The sequence below is a fragment of the Ammospiza caudacuta genome, chromosome 29 (assembly GCF_027887145.1).
Source record: "Ammospiza caudacuta isolate bAmmCau1 chromosome 29, bAmmCau1.pri, whole genome shotgun sequence".
Lineage (NCBI taxonomy): Eukaryota > Metazoa > Chordata > Aves > Passeriformes > Passerellidae > Ammospiza > Ammospiza caudacuta.
This window is the reverse complement of record NC_080621.1, coordinates 3,070,034-3,080,367: the sequence shown is the minus strand read 5'-3', so window position 1 is coordinate 3,080,367 and position 10,334 is coordinate 3,070,034.

The window sequence follows — 10,334 nt, the reverse complement described above, 5'->3', positions numbered from 1 at the left end:
GTGAGTTTCCTAGGAGGAGAAGCCCTATTCATTTTCTCTTTTTCCAGCAAGTAGGGATGCTTCCGCAAAAACTTTCCTGTCCTTATAGGCACTGGAAGGGATTCTGAGCCCTTTTTACTTTTCCATATCTGCTAAGCAGTTGCAAAGACCTTGCTGGCTCTTTCCTACTTTTCCATTTCAGAGCTTTCAAGAACCAAAAGCTGCCTTTTGCAGAGATAAATTTTCCTGCAAATAGCCAGGGAGGAATATCGAAGTCATAGCCATGTGCTGTTTTTTTGAATGTGCCCATTTTAATCTGGTTGGAGTGACTTAGAATGCCATTGCTAACAAAGTTGATGATTTCTCCTTAGAAGAGGTGGCGGTGGGTATGAGGAGAAACAAGGTTATAGGCATCAGGTAACGTCGTGTCCTTATGATTCTCTCTTGCCACAGGTGAGGAAAGCAAGAGCCGTCTTCCCCCTGGCTCTCTCTGCTATTGAAGAAGAAGCCAGAGAGAAGGATAATGAGAAAGACGACCACTGCCTTTGTCCAGCCATGGTCAGACCACGGCCTGCTCATCATTTCAAGAGAGTAAGTGCCCGTTGTGGGGGGCGCTGTCTTTAGTGCAAGGCAGAGATGCAAGTTTCTGAGCAGCCAGCACTTGCTGTGTCTGGCCGAGAATGCTGAGTACCGGAGTCCTGCAGGACGTAGCCATTTCCTGCAGGGAGTGACAGCGAGAAATTGGCCTTTGACCTGTCCTGTTGGGGCAGTGCAGAGTTGGGGGCTTCAGCTGAGCTTCTGTCTGCTTGGTTCAGGGAAGCTCCATCTCTGGGCTTCTGCGATGTCATGGCCAAGGGCACACATGGTAGTGCTGGAGGTCAAAAGGCTTTGTTTGCTTCTTTTCCCTTTTTGGAAAGGTGTCTTTGGCTTGTGGGAGTGTTCTGCAGTTTTCTTGAGTCATTCTTCACTTGTAGAGACACTGTTGGCCCAGCTGTGTTTTGGCTTTTGGGAAGGTTCAAACACCAGATGGGGAAACTTTCGGCTGATCTGTTTAGTGGTGAAGAATGAAGCTTTGGCAAGTGCATTGGAGCCAAGAGTGGGGGTGATGCTGCAAGTCCTTGACTGCTGTCTTGTGTTGCTCAGAACAGGAAGGCCAACCTGCAGTTGTTCCTGCTGTATCTGAGGTGAAATGGGCACCTTTGTGGCTGCGGAGCTGCATGGGCCTAAAGGACGCAGGGTTGCTGCCGGCCTTGAGTAGCTGCAGATGAGTCAGCGTGTGGCCAGGGGGCCAAGAAGGCCAAGGGCATAGTGGCCTGTGTCAGCAGCAGTGGGGCAGCAGGAGCAGGGCAGTGAGCGTGGCCCTGTGCTGGGCAGCGCCGCGGCCACAGCTGGAGTGCTGTGTGCACTGTGGGCCCCTGGGAAGCAGAGAGTCATGGAGGGGCTGCAGCGTGTGCACAGAAGGACAGGGGAGCTGGGCAAGGGGGTGGAGCACAAAGCCCGTTAGGAGGTGCTGAGGGAGCTTCAGCCTGGACAATGGGAGGCTCTTGAGGCACCTCCAGGCAGACCTTCCATCAATCCCTGCAGGACAGTGCTCAGCACAAGGGCTGTTTCAATGCCAAACATGCCATCACTGCATCCAAGGGCTTTAGACACTGGAGTGGGTGACACTTCAATCTTGTGGTTTGTTGGCTCCTTGGTTTGCAAGCACAAGATAGGTTGTTCATTTTCCTGTTTATCCAGCAAGCAATGATGCTTCTGCACAGCGTTTTCTGCTTTTTCCTGCCCTGGATGGAATTCTGATCCAGTTTTAGGTTTCCACATCTGCAGCAGCAGTAGCAAAGGCATTGCTGTTGCTTTCCTTGTTTACCATTTCAGTGCTTTCAAGAACTAAAAGCTCTGTTTTTCTGAGATAACCTTGCTTGCTGATAGCAGCCAGGCAGGAGAATCAACTTCATATCCATCCAGAGTGCTGTTGAATTGTCTCTTTTTAATTTGGTGGCTGTGACTTAGAACCCCTCTGTCGCTATGAAATGTTACGACTTTTTCCTTTGAAAATGTGGTGGTAGCTGTTAAAAGAAATGAGGTTCTACATGATAGGTACCGGGCTGTCCCTCTTGCTTATCTCTTGCCACAGATGACAGAAGCAAGAGCCGTCTCTCCCCTGGCTCCCGCTGCTCCTGGAGAAGAAGCCAAAGAGGAGCAAAATGAGGTGGATGACAACAACCCTCCAACGTTGTTCTCACCGCTCTATTCCAGACCTGTAAGTGCCAGTTGTGTGTGGTGCTGTCTTTAGTGCAAGGCAGAGCTGCAAGTTTTGGAGCAGCCAGCACTTTGCTGTTGCAGGCTGAGGATGCTGGGTGCTGGAGTCCTGCCAGGAGCTAGGGATTTCCTCCAGGCAGCCACCGCACAACTTGGCCTTTGACCTGTCATGTTGAGGCCGCAAAGGGCTGGTGCCTCTGGGAGAGCATCTGGCAGCTTGGCTCAGGGTAGCTCTTTGTCTTGGCTTCTGCAGTGCTATGGCCAAGAGCAAAGGAGGAGGTGCTGGAGGTGCCAGGGCTTGGTTTGTTTGTTTTCCCTTTTTGGCAAGGTGTGTTTGGCTTGTGAAAGTGGTCTGCGCTTTCCTTGAGCAGTTCTTCACTGGTAGAGTCTAATTTGGGCACACTGTCTTTTGGCTTTTGATAAGCTGCAAAGGAGGATTGTGTTGTCCATGCAGCTGTGGGGGCCCATTCTTGTCCCATGTGGAAAAGGAACAAAGTGCGGAGTTGCGACGCCTCCTTGTGAGGCCAAAAGCAGAAGCGGCCAGTTTCTGTTGGGGCATATTTTGGTGTAGTCCGCAGCTTTAGCAAGTGCCTTGGAGCCATGAGTGCGGGTTAAGCTGCAAGTCCTTGCCTGCTGTCTTGTGTTTCTCAGAAGAGGTAGACCATCTTGCAATGGTGCCTGCTGTATCTGAAGTGAAATGGGCACCACTGTGTCTGGGGAGCTGTGTGGCCCAAAAGGACGCAGGGCTGGTGGCCTTGAGTAGCTGAAGATGAGGCAGCGTGTGGCCAGGTGGCCAAGAAGGCCAAGGGCATGGTGGCCTGTGTCAGCAGCAGTGGGGCAGCAGGAGCAGGGCAGTGAGCGTGGCCCTGTGCTGGGCAGCGCCGCGGCCACAGCTGGAGTGCTGTGTGCACTGTGGGCCCCTGGGAAGCAGAGAGTCATTGAGGGGCTGCAGCGTGTGCACAGAAGGACAGGGGAGCTAGGCAAGGGGGTGGAGCACAAGGCCAGTGAGGAGGTGCTGAGGGAGCTTCAGCCTGCACAATGGGAGGCTCTTGAGGCACCCCCAGGCAGACTTCCATCAATCCCTGCATGACAGTGCTCAGCACAAGGGCTGTTTCAGTGCCAAACATGCCATCACTGCATCCAAGGGCTTTAGACACTGGAGTGGGTGACACTTCCATCTTGTGGTTTGTTGGCTCCTTGGTTTGCAAGCACGAGACAGGCTGTTCATTTTCCTGTTTATCCAGCAAGCCAAGATGCTTCTGCACAGCGTTTTCTGCTTTTTCCTGCCCTGGAAGGGATTCTGATCCAGTTTTAGGTTTCCACATCTGCAGCAGCAGTAGCAAAGGCATTGCTGTTGCTTTCCTTGTTTACCATTTCAGTGCTTTCAAGAACTAAAAGCTCCGTTTTTCTGAGATAGCCTTGCTTGCTGATAGCAGCCAGGCAGGAGAATCAACTTCATATCCATCTAGAGTGCTCTTGAATTGTCTCTTTTTAATTTGGTGGCTGTGACTTAGAACCCCTCTGTCGCTATGAAATGTTGCGACTTTTTCCTTTGAAAATGTGGTGGTAGCTGTTAAAAGAAATGAGGTTCTACATGATAGGTACCGGGCTGTCCCTCTTGCTTCTCTCTTGCCACAGATGACAGAAGCAAGAGCCGTCTCTCCCCTGGCTCCCGCTGCTCCTGGAGAAGAAGCCAAAGAGGAGCAAAATGAGGTGGATGACAACAACCCTCCAACATTGTTCTCACCACCCTATTCCCGACCTGTAAGTGCCAGTTGTGTGTGGTGCTGTCTTTAGTGCAAGGCAGAGCTGACAGTTTTGGAGCAGCCAGCACTTTGCTGTTGCAGGCTGAGGATGCTGGGCGCTGGAGTCCTGCCAGGAGCTAGGGATTTCCTCCAGGCAGCCACCGCACAACTTGGCCTTTGACCTGTCATGTTGAGGCCGCAAAGGGCTGGTGCCTCTGGGAGAGCATCTGGCAGCTTGGCTCAGGGAAGCTCTATCGCTTGGCTTCTGCAGTGCTATGGCCAAGAGCAAAGGAGGAGGTGCTGGAGGTGCCAGGGCTTGGTTTGTTTGTTTTCCCTTTTTGGCAAGGTGTGTTTGGCTTGTGAAAGTGGTCTGCACTTTCCTTGAGCAGTTCTTCACTGGTAGAGTCTAATTTGGGCACACTGTCTTTTGGCTTTTGATAAGCTGCAAAGGGAGGATTGTGTTGTCCATGCAGCTGTGGGGGGCCATTCTTGTCCCATGTGGAAAAGGAACAAAGTGCGGAGTTGCGACGCCGCCTTGTCAGGCCAAAAGCAGAAGCGGCCAGTTTCTGTTGGGGCATATTTTGGTGTAGTCCGCAGCTTCGGCAAGTGCCTTGGAGCCATGAGTGCGGGTTAAGCTGCAAGTCCTTGCCTGCTGTCTTGTGTTTCTCAGAAGAGGTAGACCATCTTGCAATGGTGCCTGCTGTATCTGAAGTGAAATGGGCACCATTGTGTCTGGGGAGCTGCGTGGCCCAAAAGGACGCAGGGCTGGTGGCCTTGAGTAGCTGAAGATGAGGCAGCGTGTGGCCAGGTGGCCAAGAAGGCCAAGGGCATGGTGGCCTGTGTCAGCAGCAGTGGGGCAGCAGGAGCAGGGCAGTGAGCGTGGCCCTGTGCTGGGCAGCGCCGCGGCCACAGCTGGAGTGCTGTGTGCACTGTGGGCCCCTGGGAAGCAGAGAGTCATGGAGGGGCTGCAGCATGTGCACAGAAGGACAGGGGAGCTGGGCAAGGGGGTGGAGCACAAGGCCCGTGAGGAGGTGCTGAGGGAGCTTCAGCCTGGACAATGGGAGGCTCTTGAGGCACCTCCAGGCAGACTTCCATCAATCCCTGCATGACAGTGCTCAGCACAAGGGCTGTTTCAGTGCCAAACATGCCATCACGGCATCCAAGGGCTTTAGACACTGGAGTGGGTGACACTTCCATCTTGTGGTTTGTGAGTTTCCTAGGAGGAGAAGCCCTATTCATTTTCTCTTTTTCCAGCAAGTAGGGATGCTTCCGCAAAAACTTTCCTGTCCTTATAGGCACTGGAAGGGATTCTGAGCCCTTTTTACTTTTCCATATCTGCTAAGCAGTTGCAAAGACCTTGCTGGCTCTTTCCTACTTTTCCATTTCAGAGCTTTCAAGAAGCAAAAGCTGCCTTTTGCAGAGATAAATTTTCCTGCAAATAGCCAGGGAGGAATATCGAAGTCATAGCCATGTGCTGTTTTTTTGAATGTGCCCATTTTAATCTGGTTGGAGTGACTTAGAATGCCATTGCTAACAAAGTTGATGATTTCTCCTTAGAAGAGGTGGCGGTGGGTATGAGGAGAAACAAGGTTATAGGCATCAGGTAACGTCGTGTCCTTATGATTCTCTCTTGCCACAGGTGAGGAAAGCAAGAGCCGTCTTCCCCCTGGCTCTCTCTGCTATTGAAGAAGAAGCCAGAGAGAAGGATAATGAGAAAGACGACCACTGCCTTTGTCCAGCCATGGTCAGACCACGGCCTGCTCATCATTTCAAGAGAGTAAGTGCCCGTTGTGGGGGGCGCTGTCTTTAGTGCAAGGCAGAGATGCAAGTTTCTGAGCAGCCAGCACTTGCTGTGTCTGGCCGAGAATGCTGAGTACTGGAGTCCTGCAGGACGTAGCCATTTCCTGCAGGGAGTGACAGCGAGAAATTGGCCTTTGACCTGTCCTGTTGGGGCAGTGCAGAGTTGGGGGCTTCAGCTGAGCTTCTGTCTGCTTGGTTCAGGGAAGCTCCATCTCTGGGCTTCTGCGATGTCATGGCCAAGGGCACACATGGTAGTGCTGGAGGTCAAAAGGCTTTGTTTGCTTCTTTTCCCTTTTTGGAAAGGTGTCTTTGGCTTGTGGGAGTGTTCTGCAGTTTTCTTGAGTCATTCTTCACTTGTAGAGACACTGTTGGCCCAGCTGTGTTTTGGCTTTTGGGAAGGTTCAAACACCAGATGGGGAAACTTTCGGCTGATCTGTTTAGTGGTGAAGAATGAAGCTTTGGCAAGTGCATTGGAGCCAAGAGTGGGGGTGATGCTGCAAGTCCTTGACTGCTGTCTTGTTTTGCTCAGAACAGGAAGGCCAACCTGCAGTTGTTCCTGCTGTATCTGAGGTGAAATGGGCACCTTTGTGGCTGCGGAGCTGCATGGGCCTAAAGGACGCAGGGTTGCTGCCGGCCTTGAGTAGCTGCAGATGAGTCAGCGTGTGGCCAGGGGGCCAAGAAGGCCAAGGGCATGGTGGCCTGTGTCAGCAGCAGTGGGGCAGCAGGAGCAGGGCAGTGAGCGTGGCCCTGTGCTGGGCAGCGCCGCGGCCACAGCTGGAGTGCTGTGTGCACTGTGGGCCCGTGGGAAGCAGAGAGTCATTGAGGGGCTGCAGCGTGTGCACAGAAGGACAGGGGAGCTGGGCAAGGGGGTGGAGCACAAAGCCCATTAGGAGGTGCTGAGGGAGCTTCAGCCTGGACAATGGGAGGCTCTTGAGGCACCTCCAGGCAGACCTTCCATCAATCCCTGCAGGACAGTGCTCAGCACAAGGGCTGTTTCAATGCCAAACATGCCATCACCGCATCCAAGGGCTTTAGACACTGGAGTGGGTGACACTTCCATCTTGTGGTTTGTTGGCTCCTAGGTTTGCAAGCACGAGATAGGCTGTTCATTTTCCTGTTTATCCAGCAAGCCAAGATGCTTCTGCACAGCGTTTTCTGCTTTTTCCTGCCCTGGATGGGATTCTGATCCAGTTTTAGGTTTCCACATCTGCAGCAGCAGTAGCAAAGGCATTGCTGTTGCTTTCCTTGTTTACCATTTCAGTGCTTTCAAGAACTAAAAGCTCTGTTTTTCTGAGATAACCTTGCTTGCTGATAGCAGCCAGGCAGGAGAATCAACTTCATATCCATCCAGAGTGCTGTTGAATTGTCTCTTTTTAATTTGGTGGCTGTGACTTAGAACCCCTCTGTCGCTATGAAATGTTACGACTTTTTCCTTAGAAGATGTGGTGGTAGCTGTTAAAAGAAATGAGGTTCTACATGATAGGTACCGGGCTGTCCCTCATGCTTCTCTCTTGCCACAGATGACAGAAGCAAGAGCCGTCTCTCCCCTGGCTCCCGCTGCTCCTGGAGAAGAAGCCAAAGAGGAGCAAAATGAGGTGGATGACAACAACCCTCCAACGTTGTTCTCACCGCTCTATTCCAGACCTGTAAGTGCCAGTTGTGTGTGGTGCTGTCTTTAGTGCAAGGCAGAGCTGCAAGTTTTGGAGCAGCCAGCACTTTGCTGTTGCAGGCTGAGGATGCTGGGTGCTGGAGTCCTGCCAGGAGCTAGGGATTTCCTCCAGGCAGCCACCGCACAACTTGGCCTTTGACCTGTCATGTTGAGGCCGCAAAGGGCTGGTGCCTCTGGGAGAGCATCTGGCAGCTTGGCTCAGGGAAGCTCTATCGCTTGGCTTCTGCAGTGCTATGGCCAAGAGCAAAGGAGGAGGTGCTGGAGGTGCCAGGGCTTGGTTTGTTTGTTTTCCCTTTTTGGCAAGGTGTGTTTGGCTTGTGAAAGTGGTCTGCACTTTCCTTGAGCAGTTCTTCACTGGTAGAGTCTAATTTGGGCACACTGTCTTTTGGCTTTTGATAAGCTGCAAAGGAGGATTGTGTTGTCCATGCAGCTGTGGGGGGCCATTCTTGTCCCATGTGGAAAAGGAACAAAGTGCGGAGTTGCGACGCCTCCTTGTCAGGCCAAAAGCAGAAGCGGCCAGTTTCTGTTGGGGCATATTTTGGTGTAGTCCGCAGCTTTAGCAAGTGCCTTGGAGCCATGAGTGCGGGTTAAGCTGCAAGTCCTTGCCTGCTGTCTTGTGTTTCTCAGAAGAGGTAGACCATCTTGCAATGGTGCCTGCTGTATCTGAAGTGAAATGGGCACCACTGTGTCTGGGGAGCTGTGTGGCCCAAAAGGACGCAGGGCTGGTGGCCTTGAGTAGCTGAAGATGAGGCAGCGTGTGGCCAGGTGGCCAAGAAGGCCAAGGGCATGGTGGCCTGTGTCAGCAGCAGTGGGGCAGCAGGAGCAGGGCAGTGAGCGTGGCCCTGTGCTGGGCAGCGCCGCGGCCACAGCTGGAGTGCTGTGTGCACTGTGGGCCCCTGGGAAGCAGAGAGTCATGGAGGGGCTGCAGCCTGTGCACAGAAGGACAGGGGAGCTGGGCAAGGGGGTGGAGCACAAGGCCAGTGAGGAGGTGCTGAGGGAGCTTCAGCCTGGACAATGGGAGGCTCTTGAGGCACCTCCAGGCAGACTTCCATCAATCCCTGCATGGCAGTGCTCAGCACAAGGGCTGTTTCAGTGCCAAACATGCCATCACGGCATCCAAGGGCTTTAGACACTGGAGTGGGTGACACTTCCATCTTGTGGTTTGTGAGTTTCCTAGGAGGAGAAGCCCTATTCATTTTCTCTTTTTCCAGCAAGTAGGGATGCTTCCGCAAAAACTTTCCTGTCCTTATAGGCACTGGAAGGGATTCTGAGCCCTTTTTACTTTTCCATATCTGCTAAGCAGTTGCAAAGACCTTGCTGGCTCTTTCCTACTTTTCCATTTCAGAGCTTTCAAGAAGCAAAAGCTGCCTTTTGCAGAGATAAATTTTCCTGCAAATAGCCAGGGAGGAATATCGAAGTCATAGCCATGTGCTGTTTTTTTGAATGTGCCCATTTTAATCTGGTTGGAGTGACTTAGAATGCCATTGCTAACAAAGTTGATGATTTCTCCTTAGAAGAGGTGGCGGTGGGTATGAGGAGAAACAAGGTTATAGGCATCAGGTAACGTCGTGTCCTTATGATTCTCTCTTGCCACAGGTGAGGAAAGCAAGAGCCGTCTTCCCCCTGGCTCTCTCTGCTATTGAAGAAGAAGCCAGAGAGTAGGATAATGAGAAAGACGACCACTGCCTTTGTCCAGCCATGGTCAGACCACGGCCTGCTCATCATTTCAAGAGAGTAAGTGCCCGTTGTGGGGGGCGCTGTCTTTAGTGCAAGGCAGAGATGCAAGTTTCTGAGCAGCCAGCACTTGCTGTGTCTGGCCGAGAATGCTGAGTACTGGAGTCCTGCAGGACGTAGCCATTTCCTGCAGGGAGTGACAGCGAGAAATTGGCCTTTGACCTGTCCTGTTGGGGCAGTGCAGAGTTGGGGGCTTCAGCTGAGCTTCTGTCTGCTTGGTTCAGGGAAGCTCCATCTCTGGGCTTCTGCGATGTCATGGCCAAGGGCACACATGGTAGTGCTGGAGGTCAAAAGGCTTTGTTTGCTTCTTTTCCCTTTTTGGAAAGGTGTCTTTGGCTTGTGGGAGTGTTCTGCAGTTTTCTTGAGTCATTCTTCACTTGTAGAGACACTGTTGGCCCAGCTGTGTTTTGGCTTTTGGGAAGGTTCAAACACCAGATGGGGAAACTTTCGGCTGATCTGTTTAGTGGTGAAGAATGAAGCTTTGGCAAGTGCATTGGAGCCAAGAGTGGGGGTGATGCTGCAAGTCCTTGACTGCTGTCTTGTGTTGCTCAGAACAGGAAGGCCAACCTGCAGTTGTTCCTGCTGTATCTGAGGTGAAATGGGCACCTTTGTGGCTGCGGAGCTGCATGGGCCTAAAGGACGCAGGGTTGCTGCCGGCCTTGAGTAGCTGCAGATGAGTCAGCGTGTGGCCAGGGGGCCAAGAAGGCCAAGGGCATGGTGGCCTGTGTCAGCAGCAGTGGGGCAGCAGGAGCAGGGCAGTGAGCATGGCCCTGTGCTGGGCAGCACCGCGGCCACAGCTGGAGTGCTGTGTGCAGTTGTGGGCCCCTGGGAAGCAGAGAGTCATGGAGGGGCTGCAGCGTGTGCACAGAAGGACAGGGGAGCTGGGCAAGGGGGTGGAGCACAAGGCCCGTGAGGAGGTGCTGAGGGAGCTTCAGCCTGGACAATGGGAGGCTCTTGAGGCACCTCCAGGCAGACCTTCCATCAATCCCTGCAGGACAGTGCTCAGCACAAGGGCTGTTTCAGTGCCAAACTTGCCATCCCTGCATCCAAGGGCTTAAGATACTGGAGTGGTTGACACTTCCATCTTGTGGTTTGTGGGTTTCCTAGGAGGAAAAGCCCTGTTCATTTTCTCTTTTTCCAGCAAGCAA